Raw genomic sequence first — 24,631 nt, forward strand, 5'->3', positions numbered from 1 at the left:
AGAAATCGCCAGCTCATATACAGTGCATAAAATATATTTATATATATACCCTTATACACCATTTTAATTAAAAATATCACAAAATTCTTCTAAGTCCCTCGGGAAGAGTGAAAGACGCGCACGTTCATTTTCAGAGCTCCTAGACCTTCCTATAAGAAGTTAGCCAAAAAGTAGCTTCGAAAAACGCTTAGGTTAAGTTTCAGAGTTGCTTCTAATGTACCAAAGCTGGACTTAGACATAATTTCACTCTCACAACATTATGGCTGGTTGGAGACAGTCCGAACCACAAGTACCGGGTCCATTGTTCTGGGCGTATACTGGGGGTACTGGGACGACTCCCATTAACCCCTGACTATACCGGGGATACGCTTATCACAATGCCTTTCTGGTCTGTGCTGAAGCAGGGCATTCTGGCAGCCAAGTGGCTTGACCTTTATTAGTGAGCCTGGTTACCCCCTCTCGGAACCACAGACTTAGAAATCGCCAACTCATATACAGTGCATAAAATATATTTATATATATACCCTTATACACCATTTTAATATAAAATATCACAAAATTCTTCTAAGTCCCTCGGGAAGAGTGAAAGACGCGCACGTTCATTTTCAGAGCTCCTAGACCTTCCTATAAGAAGTTAGCCAAAAAGTAGCTTCGAAAAACGCTTAGGTTAAGTTTCAGAGTTGCTTCTAATGTACCAAAGCTGGACTTAGACATAATTTCACTCTCACAACATTATGGCTGGTTGGAGACAGTCCGAACCACAAGTACCGGGTCCATGGTTCTGGGCGTATACTGGGGGGACGGGGACGACTCCCATTAACCCCTGACTATACCGGGGATACGCTTATCACAATGCCTTTCTGGTCTGTGCTGAAGCAGGGCATTGTGGCAGCCAAGTGGCTTGACCTTTATTAGTGAGCCTGGTTACCCCCACTCGGAAGCACAGACTTAGAAATCGCCAGCTCATATACAGTGCATAAAATATATTTATATATATACCCTTATACACCATTTTAATATAAAATATCACAAAATTCTTCTAAGTCCCTCGGGAAGAGTGAAAGACGCGCACGTTCATTTTCAGAGCTCCTAGACCTTCCTATAAGAAGTTAGCCAAAAAGTAGCTTCGATAAACGCTTACGTTAAGTTTCAGAGTTGCTTCTAATGTATCAAAGCTGGATTTAGACATAATTTCACTCTCACAACATTATGGCTGGTTGGAGACAGTCCGAACCACAAGTACCGGGTCCATGGTTCTGGGCGTATACTGGGGTTACTGGGACGACTCCCATTAACCCCTGACTATACCGGGGATACGCTTATCACAATGCCTTTCTGGTCTGTGCTGAAGCAGGGCATTCTGGCAGCCAAGTGGCTTGACCTTTATTAGTGAGCCTGGTTACCCCCTCTCGGAACCACAGACTTAGAAATCGCCAGCTCATATACAGTGCATAAAATATATTTATATATATACCCTTATACACCATTTTAATAAAAAATATCACAAAATTCTTCTAAGTCCCTCGGGAAGAGTGAAAGACGCGCACGTTCATTTTCAGAGCTCCTAGACCTTCCTATAAGAAGTTAGCCAAAAAGTAGCTTCGAAAAACGCTTAGGTTAAGTTTCAGAGTTGCTTCTAATGTACCAAAGCTGGACTTAGACATAATTTCACTCTCACAACATTATGGCTGGTTGGAGACAGTCCGAACCACAAGTACCGGGTCCATGGTTCTGGGCGTATACTGGGGGGACGGGGACGACTCCCATTAAACCCTGACTATACCGGGGATACGCTTATCACAATGCCTTTCTGGTCTGTGCTGAAGCAGGGCATTCTGGCAGCCAAGTGGCTTGACCTTTATTAGTGAGCCTGGTTACCCCCTCTCGGAACCACAGACTTAGAAATCGCCAGCTCATATACAGTGCATAAAATATATTTATATATATACCCTTATACACCATTTTAATAAAAAATATCACAAAATTCTTCTAAGTCCCTCGGGAAGAGTGAAAGACGCGCACGTTCATTTTCAGAGCTCCTAGACCTTCCTATAAGAAGTTAGCCAAAAAGTAGCTTCGAAAAACGCTTAGGTTAAGTTTCAGAGTTGCTTCTAATGTACCAAAGCTGGACTTAGACATAATTTCACTCTCACAACATTATGGCTGGTTGGAGACAGTCCGAACCACAAGTACCGGGTCCATGGTTCTGGGCGTATACTGGGGGGACGGGGACGACTCCCATTAAACCCTGACTATACCGGGGATACGCTTATCACAATGCCTTTCTGGTCTGTGCTGAAGCATTGCATTCTGGCAGCCAAGTTGCTTGACCTTTATTAGTGAGCCTGGTTACCCCCTCTCGGAACCACAGACTTAGAAATCGCCAGCTCATATACAGTGCATAAAATATATTTATATATATACCCTTATACACCATTTTAATTAAAAATATCACAAAATTCTTCTAAGTCCCTCGGGAAGAGTGAAAGACGCGCACGTTCATTTTCAGAGCTCCTAGACCTTCCTATAAGCAGTTAACCAAAAAGTACAGTAGCTTCGAAAAACGCTTAGGTTAAGTTTCAGAGTTGCTTCTAATGTACCAAAGCTGGACTTAGACATAATTTCACTCTCACAACATTATGGCTGGTTGGAGACAGTCCGAACCACAAGTACCGGGTCCATGGTTCTGGGCGTATACTGGGGGGACGGGGACGACTCCCATTAAACCCTGACTATACCGGGGATACGCTTATCACAATGCCTTTCTGGTCTGTGCTGAAGCATTGCATTCTGGCAGCCAAGTTGCTTGACCTTTATTAGTGAGCCTGGTTACCCCCTCTCGGAACCACAGACTTAGAAATCGCCAGCTCATATACAGTGCATAAAATATATTTATATATATACCCTTATACACCATTTTAATTAAAAATATCACAAAATTCTTCTAAGTCCCTCGGGAAGAGTGAAAGACGCGCACGTTCATTTTCAGAGCTCCTAGACCTTCCTATAAGCAGTTAGCCAAAAAGTACAGTAGCTTCGAAAAACGCTTAGGTTAAGTTTCAGAGTTGCTTCTAATGTACCAAAGCTGGACTTAGACATAATTTCACTCTCACAACATTATGGCTGGTTGGAGACAGTCCGAACCACAAGTACCGGGTCCATGGTTCTGGGCGTATACTGGGGGGACGGGGACGACTCCCATTAAACCCTGACTATACCGGGGATACGCTTATCACAATGCCTTTCTGGTCTGTGCTGAAGCATTGCATTCTGGCAGCCAAGTTGCTTGACCTTTATTAGTGAGCCTGGTTACCCCCTCTCGGAACCACAGACTTAGAAATCGCCAGCTCATATACAGTGCATAAAATATATTTATATATATACCCTTATACACCATTTTAATTAAAAATATCACAAAATTCTTCTAAGTCCCTCGGGAAGAGTGAAAGACGCGCACGTTCATTTTCAGAGCTCCTAGACCTTCCTATAAGAAGTTAGCCAAAAAGTAGCTTCGAAAAACGCTTAGGTTAAGTTTCAGAGTTGCTTCTAATGTACCAAAGCTGGACTTAGACATAATTTCACTCTCACAACATTATGGCTGGTTGGAGACAGTCCGAACCACAAGTACCGGGTCCATTGTTCTGGGCGTATACTGGGGGTACTGGGACGACTCCCATTAACCCCTGACTATACCGGGGATACGCTTATCACAATGCCTTTCTGGTCTGTGCTGAAGCAGGGCATTCTGGCAGCCAAGTGGCTTGACCTTTATTAGTGAGCCTGGTTACCCCCTCTCGGAACCACAGACTTAGAAATCGCCAACTCATATACAGTGCATAAAATATATTTATATATATACCCTTATACACCATTTTAATATAAAATATCACAAAATTCTTCTAAGTCCCTCGGGAAGAGTGAAAGACGCGCACGTTCATTTTCAGAGCTCCTAGACCTTCCTATAAGAAGTTAGCCAAAAAGTAGCTTCGAAAAACGCTTAGGTTAAGTTTCAGAGTTGCTTCTAATGTACCAAAGCTGGACTTAGACATAATTTCACTCTCACAACATTATGGCTGGTTGGAGACAGTCCGAACCACAAGTACCGGGTCCATGGTTCTGGGCGTATACTGGGGGGACGGGGACGACTCCCATTAACCCCTGACTATACCGGGGATACGCTTATCACAATGCCTTTCTGGTCTGTGCTGAAGCAGGGCATTGTGGCAGCCAAGTGGCTTGACCTTTATTAGTGAGCCTGGTTACCCCCACTCGGAAGCACAGACTTAGAAATCGCCAGCTCATATACAGTGCATAAAATATATTTATATATATACCCTTATACACCATTTTAATATAAAATATCACAAAATTCTTCTAAGTCCCTCGGGAAGAGTGAAAGACGCGCACGTTCATTTTCAGAGCTCCTAGACCTTCCTATAAGAAGTTAGCCAAAAAGTAGCTTCGATAAACGCTTACGTTAAGTTTCAGAGTTGCTTCTAATGTATCAAAGCTGGATTTAGACATAATTTCACTCTCACAACATTATGGCTGGTTGGAGACAGTCCGAACCACAAGTACCGGGTCCATGGTTCTGGGCGTATACTGGGGTTACTGGGACGACTCCCATTAACCCCTGACTATACCGGGGATACGCTTATCACAATGCCTTTCTGGTCTGTGCTGAAGCAGGGCATTCTGGCAGCCAAGTGGCTTGACCTTTATTAGTGAGCCTGGTTACCCCCTCTCGGAACCACAGACTTAGAAATCGCCAGCTCATATACAGTGCATAAAATATATTTATATATATACCCTTATACACCATTTTAATAAAAAATATCACAAAATTCTTCTAAGTCCCTCGGGAAGAGTGAAAGACGCGCACGTTCATTTTCAGAGCTCCTAGACCTTCCTATAAGAAGTTAGCCAAAAAGTAGCTTCGAAAAACGCTTAGGTTAAGTTTCAGAGTTGCTTCTAATGTACCAAAGCTGGACTTAGACATAATTTCACTCTCACAACATTATGGCTGGTTGGAGACAGTCCGAACCACAAGTACCGGGTCCATGGTTCTGGGCGTATACTGGGGGGACGGGGACGACTCCCATTAAACCCTGACTATACCGGGGATACGCTTATCACAATGCCTTTCTGGTCTGTGCTGAAGCAGGGCATTCTGGCAGCCAAGTGGCTTGACCTTTATTAGTGAGCCTGGTTACCCCCTCTCGGAACCACAGACTTAGAAATCGCCAGCTCATATACAGTGCATAAAATATATTTATATATATACCCTTATACACCATTTTAATAAAAAATATCACAAAATTCTTCTAAGTCCCTCGGGAAGAGTGAAAGACGCGCACGTTCATTTTCAGAGCTCCTAGACCTTCCTATAAGAAGTTAGCCAAAAAGTAGCTTCGAAAAACGCTTAGGTTAAGTTTCAGAGTTGCTTCTAATGTACCAAAGCTGGACTTAGACATAATTTCACTCTCACAACATTATGGCTGGTTGGAGACAGTCCGAACCACAAGTACCGGGTCCATGGTTCTGGGCGTATACTGGGGGGACGGGGACGACTCCCATTAAACCCTGACTATACCGGGGATACGCTTATCACAATGCCTTTCTGGTCTGTGCTGAAGCATTGCATTCTGGCAGCCAAGTTGCTTGACCTTTATTAGTGAGCCTGGTTACCCCCTCTCGGAACCACAGACTTAGAAATCGCCAGCTCATATACAGTGCATAAAATATATTTATATATATACCCTTATACACCATTTTAATTAAAAATATCACAAAATTCTTCTAAGTCCCTCGGGAAGAGTGAAAGACGCGCACGTTCATTTTCAGAGCTCCTAGACCTTCCTATAAGCAGTTAACCAAAAAGTACAGTAGCTTCGAAAAACGCTTAGGTTAAGTTTCAGAGTTGCTTCTAATGTACCAAAGCTGGACTTAGACATAATTTCACTCTCACAACATTATGGCTGGTTGGAGACAGTCCGAACCACAAGTACCGGGTCCATGGTTCTGGGCGTATACTGGGGGGACGGGGACGACTCCCATTAAACCCTGACTATACCGGGGATACGCTTATCACAATGTCTTTCTGGTCTGTGCTGAAGCATTGCATTCTGGCAGCCAAGTTGCTTGACCTTTATTAGTGAGCCTGGTTACCCCCTCTCGGAACCACAGACTTAGAAATCGCCAGCTCATATACAGTGCATAAAATATATTTATATATATACCCTTATACACCATTTTAATTAAAAATATCACAAAATTCTTCTAAGTCCCTCGGGAAGAGTGAAAGACGCGCACGTTCATTTTCAGAGCTCCTAGACCTTCCTATAAGCAGTTAGCCAAAAAGTACAGTAGCTTCGAAAAACGCTTAGGTTAAGTTTCAGAGTTGCTTCTAATGTACCAAAGCTGGACTTAGACATAATTTCACTCTCACAACATTATGGCTGGTTGGAGACAGTCCGAACCACAAGTACCGGGTCCATGGTTCTGGGCGTATACTGGGGGGACGGGGACGACTCCCATTAAACCCTGACTATACCGGGGATACGCTTATCACAATGCCTTTCTGGTCTGTGCTGAAGCATTGCATTCTGGCAGCCAAGTTGCTTGACCTTTATTAGTGAGCCTGGTTACCCCCTCTCGGAACCACAGACTTAGAAATCGCCAGCTCATATACAGTGCATAAAATATATTTATATATATACCCTTATACACCATTTTAATTAAAAATATCACAAAATTCTTCTAAGTCCCTCGGGAAGAGTGAAAGACGCGCACGTTCATTTTCAGAGCTCCTAGACCTTCCTATAAGAAGTTAGCCAAAAAGTAGCTTCGAAAAACGCTTAGGTTAAGTTTCAGAGTTGCTTCTAATGTACCAAAGCTGGACTTAGACATAATTTCACTCTCACAACATTATGGCTGGTTGGAGACAGTCCGAACCACAAGTACCGGGTCCATTGTTCTGGGCGTATACTGGGGGTACTGGGACGACTCCCATTAACCCCTGACTATACCGGGGATACGCTTATCACAATGCCTTTCTGGTCTGTGCTGAAGCAGGGCATTCTGGCAGCCAAGTGGCTTGACCTTTATTAGTGAGCCTGGTTACCCCCTCTCGGAACCACAGACTTAGAAATCGCCAACTCATATACAGTGCATAAAATATATTTATATATATACCCTTATACACCATTTTAATATAAAATATCACAAAATTCTTCTAAGTCCCTCGGGAAGAGTGAAAGACGCGCACGTTCATTTTCAGAGCTCCTAGACCTTCCTATAAGAAGTTAGCCAAAAAGTAGCTTCGAAAAACGCTTAGGTTAAGTTTCAGAGTTGCTTCTAATGTACCAAAGCTGGACTTAGACATAATTTCACTCTCACAACATTATGGCTGGTTGGAGACAGTCCGAACCACAAGTACCGGGTCCATGGTTCTGGGTGTATACTGGGGGGACGGGGACGACTCCCATTAACCCCTGACTATACCGGGGATACGCTTATCACAATGCCTTTCTGGTCTGTGCTGAAGCAGGGCATTCTGGCAGCCAAGTTGCTTGACCTTTATTAGTGTGCCTGGTTACCCACTCTCGGAACCACAGACTTAGAAATCGCCAGCTCATATACAGTGCATAAAATATATTTATATATATATCCTTATACACCATTTTAATATAAAATATCACAAAATTCTTCTAAGTCCCTCGGGAAGAGTGAAAGACGCGCACGTTCATTTTCAGAGCTCCTAGACCTTCCTATAAGAAGTTAGCCAAAAAGTAGCTTCGAAAAACGCTTAGGTTAAGTTTCAGAGTTGCTTCTAATGTACCAAAGCTGGACTTAGACATAATTTCACTCTCACAACATTATGGCTGGTTGGAGACAGTCCGAACCACAAGTACCGGGTCCATGGTTCTGGGCGTATACTGGGGGGACGGGGACGACTCCCATTAACCCCTGACTATACCGGGGATACGCTTATCACAATGCCTTTCTGGTCTGTGCTGAAGCAGGGCATTGTGGCAGCCAAGTGGCTTGACCTTTATTAGTGAGCCTGGTTACCCCCACTCGGAAGCACAGACTTAGAAATCGCCAGCTCATATACAGTGCATAAAATATATTTATATATATACCCTTATACACCATTTTAATATAAAATATCACAAAATTCTTCTAAGTCCCTCGGGAAGAGTGAAAGACGCGCACGTTCATTTTCAGAGCTCCTAGACCTTCCTATAAGCAGTTAGCCAAAAAGTACAGTAGCTTCGAAAAACGCTTAGGTTAAGTTTCAGAGTTGCTTCTAATGTACCAAAGCTGGACTTAGACATAATTTCACTCTCACAACATTATGGCTGGTTGGAGACAGTCCGAACCACAAGTACCGGGTCCCTGGTTCTGGGCGTATACTGGGGGGACGGGGACGACTCCCATTAAACCCTGATTATACCGGGGATACGCTTATCACAATGCCTTTCTGGTCTGTGCTGAAGCATTGCATTCTGGCAGCCAAGTTGCTTGACCTTTATTAGTGAGCCTGGTTACCCCCTCTCGGAACCACAGACTTAGAAATCGCCAGCTCATATACAGTGCATAAAATATATTTATATATATACCCTTATACACCATTTTAATTAAAAATATCACAAAATTCTTCTAAGTCCCTCGGGAAGAGTGAAAGACGCGCACGTTCATTTTCAGAGCTCCTAGACCTTCCTATAAGAAGTTAGCCAAAAAGTAGCTTCGAAAAACGCTTAGGTTAAGTTTCAGAGTTGCTTCTAATGTACCAAAGCTGGACTTAGACATAATTTCACTCTCACAACATTATGGCTGGTTGGAGACAGTCCGAACCACAAGTACCGGGTCCATTGTTCTGGGCGTATACTGGGGGTACTGGGACGACTCCCATTAACCCCTGACTATACCGGGGATACGCTTATCACAATGCCTTTCTGGTCTGTGCTGAAGCAGGGCATTCTGGCAGCCAAGTGGCTTGACCTTTATTAGTGAGCCTGGTTACCCCCTCTCGGAACCACAGACTTAGAAATCGCCAACTCATATACAGTGCATAAAATATATTTATATATATACCCTTATACACCATTTTAATATAAAATATCACAAAATTCTTCTAAGTCCCTCGGGAAGAGTTAAAGACGCGCACGTTCATTTTCAGAGCTCCTAGACCTTCCTATAAGAAGTTAGCCAAAAAGTAGCTTCGAAAAACGCTTAGGTTAAGTTTCAGAGTTGCTTCTAATGTACCAAAGCTGGACTTAGACATAATTTCACTCTCACAACATTATGGCTGGTTAGAGACAGTCCGAACCACAAGTACCGGGTCCATGGTTCTGGGTGTATACTGGGGGGACGGGGACGACTCCCATTAACCCCTGACTATACCGGGGATACGCTTATCACAATGCCTTTCTGGTCTGTGCTGAAGCAGGGCATTCTGGCAGCCAAGTTGCTTGACCTTTATTAGTGTGCCTGGTTACCCACTCTCGGAACCACAGACTTAGAAATCGCCAGCTCATATACAGTGCATAAAATATATTTATATATATATCCTTATACACCATTTTAATATAAAATATCACAAAATTCTTCTAAGTCCCTCGGGAAGAGTGAAAGACGCGCACGTTCATTTTCAGAGCTCCTAGACCTTCCTATAAGAAGTTAGCCAAAAAGTAGCTTCGAAAAACGCTTAGGTTAAGTTTCAGAGTTGCTTCTAATGTACCAAAGCTGGACTTAGACATAATTTCACTCTCACAACATTATGGCTGGTTGGAGACAGTCCGAACCACAAGTACCGGGTCCATTGTTCTGGGCGTATACTGGGGGTACTGGGACGACTCCCATTAACCCCTGACTATACCGGGGATACGCTTATCACAATGCCTTTCTGGTCTGTGCTGAAGCAGGGCATTCTGGCAGCCAAGTGGCTTGACCTTTATTAGTGAGCCTGGTTACCCCCTCTCGGAACCACAGACTTAGAAATCGCCAACTCATATACAGTGCATAAAATATATTTATATATATACCCTTATACACCATTTTAATATAAAATATCACAAAATTCTTCTAAGTCCCTCGGGAAGAGTTAAAGACGCGCACGTTCATTTTCAGAGCTCCTAGACCTTCCTATAAGAAGTTAGCCAAAAAGTAGCTTCGAAAAACGCTTAGGTTAAGTTTCAGAGTTGCTTCTAATGTACCAAAGCTGGACTTAGACATAATTTCACTCTCACAACATTATGGCTGGTTGGAGACAGTCCGAACCACAAGTACCGGGTCCATGGTTCTGGGTGTATACTGGGGGGACGGGGACGACTCCCATTAACCCCTGACTATACCGGGGATACGCTTATCACAATGCCTTTCTGGTCTGTGCTGAAGCAGGGCATTCTGGCAGCCAAGTTGCTTGACCTTTATTAGTGTGCCTGGTTACCCACTCTCGGAACCACAGACTTAGAAATCGCCAGCTCATATACAGTGCATAAAATATATTTATATATATATCCTTATACACCATTTTAATATAAAATATCACAAAATTCTTCTAAGTCCCTCGGGAAGAGTGAAAGACGCGCACGTTCATTTTCAGAGCTCCTAGACCTTCCTATAAGAAGTTAGCCAAAAAGTAGCTTCGAAAAACGCTTAGGTTAAGTTTCAGAGTTGCTTCTAATGTACCAAAGCTGGACTTAGACATAATTTCACTCTCACAACATTATGGCTGGTTGGAGACATTCCGAACCACAAGTACCGGGTCCATGGTTCTGGGCGTATACTGGGGGGACGGGGACGACTCCCATTAACCCCTGACTATACCGGGGATACGCTTATCACAATGCCTTTCTGGTCTGTGCTGAAGCAGGGCATTGTGGCAGCCAAGTGGCTTGACCTTTATTAGTGAGCCTGGTTACCCCCACTCGGAAGCACAGACTTAGAAATCGCCAGCTCATATACAGTGCATAAAATATATTTATATATATACCCTTATACACCATTTTAATATAAAATATCACAAAATTCTTCTAAGTCCCTCGGGAAGAGTGAAAGACGCGCACGTTCATTTTCAGAGCTCCTAGACCTTCCTATAAGAAGTTAGCCAAAAAGTAGCTTCGAAAAACGCTTAGGTTAAGTTTCAGAGTTGCTTCTAATGTACCAAAGCTGGACTTAGACATAATTTCACTCTCACAACATTATGGCTGGTTGGAGACAGTCCGAACCACAAGTACCGGGTCCATTGTTCTGGGCGTATACTGGGGGTACTGGGACGACTCCCATTAACCCCTGACTATACCGGGGATACGCTTATCACAATGCCTTTCTGGTCTGTGCTGAAGCAGGGCATTCTGGCAGCCAAGTGGCTTGACCTTTATTAGTGAGCCTGGTTACCCCCTCTCGGAACCACAGACTTAGAAATCGCCAACTCATATACAGTGCATAAAATATATTTATATATATACCCTTATACACCATTTTAATATAAAATATCACAAAATTCTTCTAAGTCCCTCGGGAAGAGTGAAAGACGCGCACGTTCATTTTCAGAGCTCCTAGACCTTCCTATAAGAAGTTAGCCAAAAAGTAGCTTCGAAAAACGCTTAGGTTAAGTTTCAGAGTTGCTTCTAATGTACCAAAGCTGGACTTAGACATAATTTCACTCTCACAACATTATGGCTGGTTGGAGACAGTCCGAACCACAAGTACCGGGTCCATGGTTCTGGGTGTATACTGGGGGGACGGGGACGACTCCCATTAACCCCTGACTATACCGGGGATACGCTTATCACAATGCCTTTCTGGTCTGTGCTGAAGCAGGGCATTCTGGCAGCCAAGTGGCTTGACCTTTATTAGTGAGCCTGGTTACCCCCTCTCGGAACCACAGACTTAGAAATCGCCAACTCATATACAGTGCATAAAATATATTTATATATATACCCTTATACACCATTTTAATATAAAATATCACAAAATTCTTCTAAGTCCCTCGGGAAGAGTGAAAGACGCGCACGTTCATTTTCAGAGCTCCTAGACCTTCCTATAAGAAGTTAGCCAAAAAGTAGCTTCGAAAAACGCTTAGGTTAAGTTTCAGAGTTGCTTCTAATGTACCAAAGCTGGACTTAGACATAATTTCACTCTCACAACATTATGGCTGGTTGGAGACAGTCCGAACCACAAGTACCGGGTCCATGGTTCTGGGTGTATACTGGGGGGACGGGGACGACTCCCATTAACCCCTGACTATACCGGGGATACGCTTATCACAATGCCTTTCTGGTCTGTGCTGAAGCAGGGCATTCTGGCAGCCAAGTTGCTTGACCTTTATTAGTGTGCCTGGTTACCCACTCTCGGAACCACAGACTTAGAAATCGCCAGCTCATATACAGTGCATAAAATATATTTATATATATATCCTTATACACCATTTTAATATAAAATATCACAAAATTCTTCTAAGTCCCTCGGGAAGAGTGAAAGACGCGCACGTTCATTTTCAGAGCTCCTAGACCTTCCTATAAGAAGTTAGCCAAAAAGTAGCTTCGAAAAACGCTTAGGTTAAGTTTCAGAGTTGCTTCTAATGTACCAAAGCTGGACTTAGACATAATTTCACTCTCACAACATTATGGCTGGTTGGAGACAGTCCGAACCACAAGTACCGGGTCCATGGTTCTGGGCGTATACTGGGGGGACGGGGACGACTCCCATTAACCCCTGACTATACCGGGGATACGCTTATCACAATGCCTTTCTGGTCTGTGCTGAAGCAGGGCATTGTGGCAGCCAAGTGGCTTGACCTTTATTAGTGAGCCTGGTTACCCCCACTCGGAAGCACAGACTTAGAAATCGCCAGCTCATATACAGTGCATAAAATATATTTATATATATACCCTTATACACCATTTTAATATAAAATATCACAAAATTCTTCTAAGTCCCTCGGGAAGAGTGAAAGACGCGCACGTTCATTTTCAGAGCTCCTAGACCTTCCTATAAGCAGTTAGCTAAAAAGTACAGTAGCTTCGAAAAACGCTGAGGTTAAGTTTCAGAGTTGCTTCTAATGTACCAAAGCTGGACTTAGACATAATTTCACTCTCACAACATTATGGCTGGTTGGAGACAGTCCGAACCACAAGTACCGGGTCCATGGTTCTGGGCGTATACTGGGGGGACGGGGACGACTCCCATTAAACCCTGACTATACCGGGGATACGCTTATCACAATGCCTTTCTGGTCTGTGCTGAAGCATTGCATTCTGGCAGCCAAGTTGCTTGACCTTTATTAGTGAGCCTGGTTACCCCCTCTCGGAACCACAGACTTAGAAATCGCCAGCTCATATACAGTGCATAAAATATATTTATATATATACCCTTATACACCATTTTAATTAAAAATATCACAAAATTCTTCTAAGTCCCTCGGGAAGAGTGAAAGACGCGCACGTTCATTTTCAGAGCTCCTAGACCTTCCTATAAGAAGTTAGCCAAAAAGTAGCTTCGAAAAACGCTTAGGTTAAGTTTCAGAGTTGCTTCTAATGTACCAAAGCTGGACTTAGACATAATTTCACTCTCACAACATTATGGCTGGTTGGAGACAGTCCGAACCACAAGTACCGGGTCCATTGTTCTGGGCGTATACTGGGGGTACTGGGACGACTCCCATTAACCCCTGACTATACCGGGGATACGCTTATCACAATGCCTTTCTGGTCTGTGCTGAAGCAGGGCATTCTGGCAGCCAAGTGGCTTGACCTTTATTAGTGAGCCTGGTTACCCCCTCTCGGAACCACAGACTTAGAAATCGCCAACTCATATACAGTGCATAAAATATATTTATATATATACCCTTATACACCATTTTAATATAAAATATCACAAAATTCTTCTAAGTCCCTCGGGAAGAGTTAAAGACGCGCACGTTCATTTTCAGAGCTCCTAGACCTTCCTATAAGAAGTTAGCCAAAAAGTAGCTTCGAAAAACGCTTAGGTTAAGTTTCAGAGTTGCTTCTAATGTACCAAAGCTGGACTTAGACATAATTTCACTCTCACAACATTATGGCTGGTTGGAGACAGTCCGAACCACAAGTACCGGGTCCATGGTTCTGGGTGTATACTGGGGGGACGGGGACGACTCCCATTAACCCCTGACTATACCGGGGATACGCTTATCACAATGCCTTTCTGGTCTGTGCTGAAGCAGGGCATTCTGGCAGCCAAGTTGCTTGACCTTTATTAGTGTGCCTGGTTACCCACTCTCGGAACCACAGACTTAGAAATCGCCAGCTCATATACAGTGCATAAAATATATTTATATATATATCCTTATACACCATTTTAATATAAAATATCACAAAATTCTTCTAAGTCCCTCGGGAAGAGTGAAAGACGCGCACGTTCATTTTCAGAGCTCCTAGACCTTCCTATAAGAAGTTAGCCAAAAAGTAGCTTCGAAAAACGCTTAGGTTAAGTTTCAGAGTTGCTTCTAATGTACCAAAGCTGGACTTAGACATAATTTCACTCTCACAACATTATGGCTGGTTGGAGACAGTCCGAACCACAAGTACCGGGTCCATGGTTCTGGGCGTATACTGGGGGGACGGGGACGACTCCCATTAACCCCTGACTATACCGGGGATACGCTTATCACAATGCCTTTCTGGTCTGTGCTGAAGCAGGGCATTGTGGCAGCCAAGTGGCTTGACCTTTATTAGTGAGCCTGGTTACCCCCACTCGGAAGCACAGACTTAGAAATCGCCAGCTCATATACAGTGCATAAAATATATTTATATATATACCCTTATACACCATTTTAATATAAAATATCACAAAATTCTTCTAAGTCCCTCGGGAAGAGTGAAAGACGCGCACGTTCATTTTCAGAGCTCCTAGACCTTCCTATAAGAAGTTAGCCAAAAAGTAGCTTCGAAAAACGCTTACGTTAAGTTTCAGAGTTGCTTCTAATGTATCAAAGCTGGATTTAGACATAATTTCACTCTCACAACATTATGGCTGGTTGGAGACAGTCCGAACCACAAGTACCGGGTCCATGGTTCTGGGCGTATACTGGGGTTACTGGGACGACTCCCATTAACCCCTGACTATACCGGGGATACGCTTATCACAATGCCTTTCTGGTCTGTGCTGAAGCAGGGCATTCTGGCAGCCAAGTGGCTTGACCTTTATTAGTGAGCCTGGTTACCCCCTCTCGGAACCACAGACTTAGAAATCGCCAGCTCATATACAGTGCATAAAATATATTTATATATATACCCTTATACACCATTTTAATAAAAAATATCACAAAATTCTTCTAAGTCCCTCGGGAAGAGTGAAAGACGCGCACGTTCATTTTCAGAGCTCCTAGACCTTCCTATAAGAAGTTAGCCAAAAAGTAGCTTCGAAAAACGCTTAGGTTAAGTTTCAGAGTTGCTTCTAATGTACCAAAGCTGGACTTAGACATAATTTCACTCTCACAACATTATGGCTGGTTGGAGACAGTCCGAACCACAAGTACCGGGTCCATGGTTCTGGGCGTATACTGGGGGGACGGGGACGACTCCCATTAAACCCTGACTATACCGGGGATACGCTTATCACAATGCCTTTCTGGTCTGTGCTGAAGCATTGCATTCTGGCAGCCAAGTTGCTTGACCTTTATTAGTGAGCCTGGTTACCCCCTCTCGGAACCACAGACTTAGAAATCGCCAGCTCATACACTGGCGACACACTTTATTCGAGCACGGCTAGTCCCGCGAATTCGGGTATACTCGGGTGTATTCAGGTTTCTGATATTTTTCAGCCAGAGTGCATTGCGTTATTTTCCGGCAGGAATTTAAGCTTTTTATTCCGGCTGGTTACAATACTGCAATGCCGTCAAAATACACATGGTGGCGCTTGCGAGCTATTCTCTGTGAAGCCGTCCCCTATAATGAATTGTAATGCAGTATATATATATATATATATATATATATATATATATATATACTGTATAACAACAACCCCTGTAAGCCCTAACATACAGTACTGTACTGTACTGTATATGCACATACATAAATGATACTACAGTACTGTATGGGCGGCGGGGGCGAGATGTGTTTGCAGCAGAGAGAGATCCGCTGCTCTCTCTCTGCGCAAACATCCACACATTAAAAATTATTTGAAATACATTTTTATTGATAGTGTAGATGTGCAGGGGGTCTCCGGAGCTGAACCGCGGTGGTTTTAGGTCTGGGGACCCCGTGCCCCCCGAGATACAGGCCCCTTTAGGGGGTGCCGGTATCCAGCTCTGCGTTAAAAGCCCCGATCACGTGACCGCGGCCTGTAAACCAAGCAGAGCAGAGGGATACCGGCACCCCCTAAAGGGGCCTGTATCTCGGGGGGCACGGGGTCCCCAGACCTGAAACCTGTGCGCTTCTGCTCTGGAGACCCCCTGCACATGTACACTATCAATAAAACACATACAATATACAGTATAAATAAACACTCGTTCTTTACCTTAGCGTCTATGCGCTATGGTAAAGAAGCATCATTTCTGTATTTTAATAATATTGTACAGTGAGCAGGGGGTTCCCTGAGCCAGAAATTAATGCTCAGGGAACCCCCCTGCTCCTGATCAATATTATTAAAAATACGGAAAATGCTGCGTCATTACCATAGCGGATAGCCGCTAAGGCAATGAAGGGGTTAACCCACCGTGCCCGCTTTATTGTGTGTAGTGGGGATGGGTGAGGGGGGTATTTGGCCCTTGGTGTGAGTTTAGGACTTGCGGGAGGGGGGGGGGGTTGCGGGTGCACTTAACCCCTTCACGATCGTAGCAGTTAATACCGCTACGGTCATGAAGGGGTTAAGCCCTCCCGCTACCCCACCCCCCCCCCCCCCCGCAAGCCCTCCCCAACCATCGTTGGGGCGAATACCCCATTCACCCACCCTCCCGCTACCCACAATAAAAAAATACACACACACAGCAGCCGCCAAAAAATAAATAAATAAATGACAATAAATACATTGGAAATACATTTTTATTGATAGTGTAGATGTGCAGGGGGTCTCCGGAGCTGAACCGCGGTGGTTTTAGGTCTGGGGACCCCGTGCCCCCCGAGATACAGGCCCCTTTAGGGGGTGCCGGTAGCCCTCTGCTTGGTTTAAAGGTCCCGATCACGTGATCGCGGCCTGTAAACCAAGCAGAGCAGAGGGATACCGGCACCCCCTAAAGGGGCCTGTATCTCGGGGGGCACGGGGTCCCCAGACCTAAAACCACCGCGGTTCAGCTCCGGAGACCCCCTGCACATGTACACTATCAATAAAAATGTATTTCAAATGTATTTATTGTCATTTATTTATTTATTTATTTATATTTATTTATTAATTGTGCTGCTGCTGCTGCAAGTCGTAAACTCACACCAAGGGCCAAACACCCCCCTCACCCCCAATAAAAAAAATTCACGCACAGCAGCCCCACAATTAATAAATAAATCTAAATAAATAAATAAATAAAATCTATGTAAAACCCCCTCCCCCTATTCTCGCTTTTAAAACGCCCTGCCTTCTCTCTAATCTATGTAAAAAAAACCTCCCCCTATCCCCCTATCCCCCTATTGTGTGTGTGCGTTAAGCTTCCCTGCAAGCTATGTAAAAAAAACCTCCCCCTATTGTGTGTGTGTTTAAATCTGGCTGGCCTGTGTTTCTGAGTGCTGAGTGCTCTGCGTTTAACCAAGCAGAGCAGAGGGATACCGGCACCCCCTAAAGGGGCCTGTATCTCGGGGGGCACGGGGTCCCCAGACCTAAAACCACCGCGGTTCAGCTCCGGAGACCCCCTGCACATGTACACTATCAATAAAAATGTATTTCAAATGTATTTATTGTCATTTATTTATTTATTTATTTATATTTATTTATTAATTGTGCTGCTGCTGCTGCAAGTCGTAAACTCACACCAAGGGCCAAACACCCCCCTCACCCCCAATAAAAAAAATTCACGCACAGCAGCCCCACAATTAATAAATAAATCTAAATAAATAAATAAATAAATAAAGACATGAAGAGAAATAAATACTGTATATACTGTACAGTATATACACTGTATATATATATATATATATATATATATATATATATATATATATATATATATATATATATATATATATACAGTATACATATATACACTGTGTATATATACTGTATATATATATATATATATATATACATACTGTATGTGAGTGAAAAGAGAAAAAAGTAACCCGTATGGGAGCACTCAGGTATGCAATTGATATATTTGTTTATTTATTTGACACAGTGCAAAAAGGGATGAATAAACAGTACATGATTTAAAAACACTTAAAAAAGAGGCATGGACCCTTAAACACTAATGAACAGCACTAGGGAACGACACACACTGTCAACCCTAAACATGAAAAGGATAGTGACTCAAAAAACACTAGGGAGAATCAAAGTGAATCACAATACAGTAGGTTACTGGGTTTAAAGGCACCTACAGTATACAACGCTAAGGATAATGCACACTACAATACCAAAAAGTATTTTAACCAAGCAAGTAAACCAAAATCAATATATACTGTAAGTAACAACCAGAAAAGACAATTTAAAACCAAACTAACCCTTACAATACCAAGGATTACATCTATCTAATTGTAAAAAACCTTATACAGTACATTATACACAGCATTGTTTAAAAACCCCTTCCCCCCTAATGTTTGTGTTAAGCAGATTACACTGAAGGGAGAGAGATATAAAGGCCTAAAGCCCCTTCCCCCCCTAATGTTTCTGTTAAGTAGATTACACTGAAGGGAGAGAGATATAAAGGCCTAAAGCCCCTTCCCCCCTAATGTTTGTGTTAAGCAGATTACACTGAAGGGAGAGAGATATAAAGGCCTAAAGCCCCTTCCCCCCCTAATGTTTCTGTTAAGTAGATTACACTGAAGGGAGAGAGATATAAAGGCCTAAAGCCTTACCTGCATTGGTAAACCCTCCCTGCATTGGTAAACCCTCCCTGCATTGATGTCGTGTAGTGTACAGTACAGTATGTAAATGTGGGGAGGAGGGGGGCCCAATGTGCATAATGTACTGTGAGGTCTAACCACCCTCACCCCCTACCCACATACTGTACCGTTACCCCCCCCCCCCCCCCCCCATCCTGGCCATGGCCCCTCACGCACAGCAGCTCCACAATTAATAAATAAATCTAAATAAATACAGTACATGAAGAGAAATAAATATATACTTTATATATAAATGTGAGTTTATAACTAAAATAAAGAATATTATTTCTAGGGGCCCTAGAACAGAAGTTCCCACGCCAATTTCGCGCTCATTGCTCTTTTTTTTGCTCTTTTTTTACAATGTTGCTGGTCTTGCGGCTTTGCAGTATGCAAGCAAAAAGCGCAGTGTATGAAGTCTGGGTGAGCGCTTTCCACATTTGATGCCTACGGCACCTTCCCATTTCTACACACTTCAATACCTGCACAGTTGGTAGCGCTTTCCATCCCAGCTACCATTCTGGATTTTCACCTCTCACAGGCCATTCTTGCCCGAGTCTGTCCTATCAGACAGGGGCATTAACCTGTATCCACACCACCTGGACAATTTCTCTCTGTCAGAGACTTGTGCTATTTATTTTATATATTTTTGTGTAATTATTCATGCAAATTTATGCTCATTTCATATGTGGTTTTCAACATAAAGTGGCTGCTGGGCCTGATCCTAACTCATACAGTATACAGTAGCGCTTCCCTGTTTGTTAGTTTATTGCAAGCAAAAAGCAGTTTGTAGTACTGAGTGTGAGATAAATTACTGTATTTATCAGTGTTGTTCAAAGAGAGTTGATCAGAAGGATTCCCCTTATATACAGTACGTAGAATTAATAAAATTGTATTATTTTCCGATATCCGCAGTGATTCTGGTCAACCTGACAGATTTTTAGTAATACAGTATACTGTACTGCAAGACCATGTGTTGTCTACCTTTTACTACAGTATACTGTACTGTATGAATGACAATAGAGTGCTGTATACTTTATAAGGGGAATCCTTCTGATCAATTCTCTTTGATCAATACTGATAAATACAGTATCATATTTATACCCCTTTAGCACCTGTCGTTCCATCCTATGCACCCATTTACTGTACAATGGTGATTGCGGTCGTATTCACGTACTTTATGTGAGATAAATTAACCAGTTCTTTTATTGCTGAAGTCGCCACAAAATACTTTTATTTACAAATACAGTACAATACAATGGTGAAACATTTCAAGTTAACAGCAATTCAAAACATCAACACACAATAATACATACTTTACAGTACTGTATACTGTACTAGTATATTTGGGCCTTGTCTTTGGGGGTTTATTAATGCAATTATTAGGGTGACCTGGCGTTGGAAATACTGACACAGTACAATCCTACAGTACAGCTACACCACCCACCCCCTCCCTTAGAGTTTTTAATCCCTCCCTGGCCAAGCATCAATCGTCTGGCTAATCCAATCCAAGCCATTGTTTTGTTAAACTGGCCCTGGGCTGTTCAGAACAGCCACTGCTTCTAAATTACTGAAAATATACAGGATAAATATACAGTGATGTGAAATAATCCTTTCTGTGTGTCTGAGAGTGTTGAAAGTCACCAGGTCCTCATCTAGTAGAGTACATTCTCGAATACCTTTAGAATAAAAATACAGTATATATAAATATACAGTATAAATATTGCACAGTATACTGTAATGTTAAATAACCCATCCTGTTCTTTTTCCCTTCATACTGTAACAGTATCCTCATTGTGTCTGCGGTACAGTAGTTCATTGAGAGAGGAGAGGTTTTGTGTACATCATTACTGCTGTTTATATACTGTACATTTGACTGCACAAGCAGATTTGACGAACACAAGGCCCCCCCTCCCCTCTGGTGCACCCTTTTTCCTGGAACGACAAGAAAACAAAAACTTTGTTCAGTTACTGTACTGTACTGTATGTGCGTACTGTATTATGGTAGACCTACTGTACAGTAGGTGGCTGGTGCAGCTTTCTCTGGAAAGAAAAAATGGAGCAGTTAGTAGGCAGTTACTGTAGTATGTCAAACTAGTCTACTGTACTGTATACTGGAACTACTGTAAACTCTGACTATTGGGAAAGCTAAAATCTGTGCCATACTTACCTGTATCATAGTGTACCTACTGTACAATACTACAGCACTGTACTACTTTCCTGATGCTTGTCCATTGCGCGCGATGACAATGGGCAACACAGTGGCAATATGGTCTATATATTTATTGCATCGTTCCTCGGTGAGTACATCGTTCCAAAAACTCATTATGGCTGTATACAACTCGTCCTTCTTGGAGGGTTTCGCCACTTTACGGATGTGGTCCTTCAGCTGATGCCAGACCATTTCGATCGGATTGAAGTCTGGTGATCTGTGATTGGAAAGAAAGGACAATTAGTTTAAGAGATACAGTACACAGTAAAAACAGTGGGGAACATATAAATGGGACACGGTCTACTACACTTACTCCGCTGGCGTCTTCACCCAGTTGATGCCGCGCTCAAGGATATGCGCCGTCGACGCGGTGTGCTTGGGATCATTGTCCTGGTAAAAGCGATGACCATTGGGAAAGTCTTGTGTGATGTATCGCACTATCACGGGCACAATGTTGTCTTGGAAGAAATCTTTATTCATGATTCCTATAGCAAGAAAAGAAAAGTGCTCAATAGTACAGTACAGTGCATACGGTAAGGCAACACTAGTCAAGTACAGTGCATTAGGCGGCATTATATTTGAGAAATTGTACCTTCAAAGACGACAATGCATCCCGGTCCACGCCTAGAGATGGCACCCCACACATGCAGCTTCACAGGGTGTTTTGGCCGTGGCTTCAAAGTTATGCGGCCTTTTTTGTGGAACGCAAATCTTGCAAATCTCTCCAGCGACACAGTAGACTCATCAGTGAAGATGCAATCCTGGAAAGTCTCACCGCTGTCGATCCATGCCTGGGCCTGGAGCACTCTTTTGATTTTGTTTGCGTCCCGTATCATGGGGTACGCTCTGTAATGACAATGAATAAAAAATGTTAGCGTCACAGCGCAGTACAGTTTGCAAAACAACATTTTTACTTTACAGTACAGTACCTCCTGTACTGTCCACTACTAACCTCACACGTCCATATTTCCATCCAATTCTGCGTCTCATCTTCTTTATGCTGCTCTCGGATACAGTCAGATTGTGGTTTTCCTGAAGAGTGTTTTTAACCCTTAATGCGCTCCTCTCATCATTCTCCTCACTTATTCTGTCCACCAGAAGAGTAGTCTCCCTACAATGCAAAGAAATTATATTGTGTTATTAATATGCAGCAATATAAAATGTATACTGTATACTGTACATGTAATGTTGTAATATACAGTAAATATAAATATACAAAAAATGTATACTGCTGTACTATAAATATAAATAGACAAAATATACAGTATACAGTACTGTTGTAATATAAATATACTATATAAATATTCCGTTGTCAGATGAATTGCAATATACCAAAAGTGTATACTGCTGCACAAAAAATATAAATTGACCACACATACAGTACACTACAGTATATACTGTTGTAATATAATAAATATACTATATAAATACGGTATACTGTTGTTATATCATAATAAATACACATCATATACTGTATATTCCGTTGTCAGATGAATTGCAATATACCAAAAGTGTATACTGCTGCACAAAAAATATAAATTGACCACACATACAGTACACTACAGTATATACTGTTGTAATATAATAAATATACTATATAAATACGGTATACTGTTGTTATATCATAATAAATACACATCATATACTGTATATTCCGTTGTCAGATGAATTGCAATATACCAAAAGTGTATACTGCTGCACAAAAAATATAAATTGACCACACATACAGTACACTACAGTATATACTGTTGTAATATAATAAATATACTATATAAATACGGTATACTGTTGTTATATCATAATAAATACACATCATATACTGTATATTCCGTTGTCAGATGAATTGCAATATACCAAAAGTGTATACTGCTGCACAAAAAATATAAATTGACCACACATACAGTACACTACAGTATATACTGTTGTAATATAATAAATATACTATATAAATACGGTATACTGTAGATGTACACTACAGTTTTCTATATTTTTTTTGGTTAAGTTTTATAAATACAGTATACTTACGCATTTGTTACCCTTGGTGCCTTTTTGCGGTCTCTGTTTTTTCCTTGTGCATGATAGCACACAGTGCTTGATGGCACAACGAGGCCAGAAGCAGTTAACCAGCGCTGGATATCTGCAATTCGTTGTCCGCTCGTGTACATCTCCTTCATTCTCATGCTGAGATCCTTTGAAATCTTCTTAACAGGCATTGCTGCGAGTACTGTAGAAAGAAATACAAACACAAGAATGTGTATTCGATGTTTAGTCGATGTGTATTCAATGTGCAGTGAATCCACAAAATGGATGGTGTATTTATATGTTAATGACTCACATAACAGACCACCCACTTTCAACACCTGTACCTGGCCACCATGCATAAAAGGTTGTACACGTTGCATAGCCCACCACTTGCTGATCTTTATCTGAGGCATTGTCCAGATACTGCATTGTGCCTCCCGCTTACATGGAGCATCCCCGGTTCTATGGAAGAAAGAATCATCTCACCTCTGCTGTGCCTGCCACACTGAAAAAAAGAAAGGCAGTTACCGTTCCCAAGCCAAAGGCAAAGCGACAGGCTAAGGCCAACAAAGAAAACCTTCTGCTGACCCCAAAGGCTAAGGCTTTTAAAACACGTCAGCCTTATTATGTGAAGAAGAAATACGGTACTGTGCTCGGTTCGCAAGACGCATGGCAGCCAACTCACCGAATCCGCAGACCACTTGCTCCCATATGCTTCGACGACTCTGCTGTAGCTGTCCCGGAAATCTTCAGCCCGGCTTCTCCACCCCCATCTTCTCCGGTTCCATCTGAAGATGCTGCTGCCTCTGAAATCAACGGGTCACTGTCTCCTTTGCTCTTGGACGACTCTGCTTCTCTCCCGGAAATCCAGCGGTCACCTTCTCCATCCCTCTTCCACCACGCTGCAGCTTCTCCTGTACCGGGCATCCCCAGGTCACCTCTTCCACTCTCCATCGATGCCGCTTCTCTCCAGGGAACCCCCATCTCATCCTCCGTTGCACCCATCCCCCCAGATCTCCAGATGCCATGCACAAGCAGCTCGTTGGACCGGATCCTGAATGGGCTAAGTGTGGATCTCCCCGGGAATTCTAGTGTGCTGGCAAAGCTAGATCTGCTTCTGGAGTCGGTGCTACATATGGAGCAACGGCTGGATCAACGGATGCTACATATGGAGCAACGGATGGATCAACGGATGGACAAGATAGAGGCAGACATAGCGGGCATACATTATTTGCTCGGTGTTAATGCCCCTGTTTCCCCGATGCTGGAGCAGGGGGGTGACATGGATGTGATGCATGGTACCTTCGACCCCCTTCCATCACCAAGCACACACCCTCCACCAGAAGATACAGTGTACTATGCTATTGAGGAGGACATGACAACCCCATCTAGA

The sequence above is a fragment of the Ascaphus truei genome, chromosome 1 (genome assembly GCF_040206685.1).
Source record: "Ascaphus truei isolate aAscTru1 chromosome 1, aAscTru1.hap1, whole genome shotgun sequence".
Taxonomy (NCBI): Eukaryota; Metazoa; Chordata; class Amphibia; order Anura; family Ascaphidae; genus Ascaphus; species Ascaphus truei.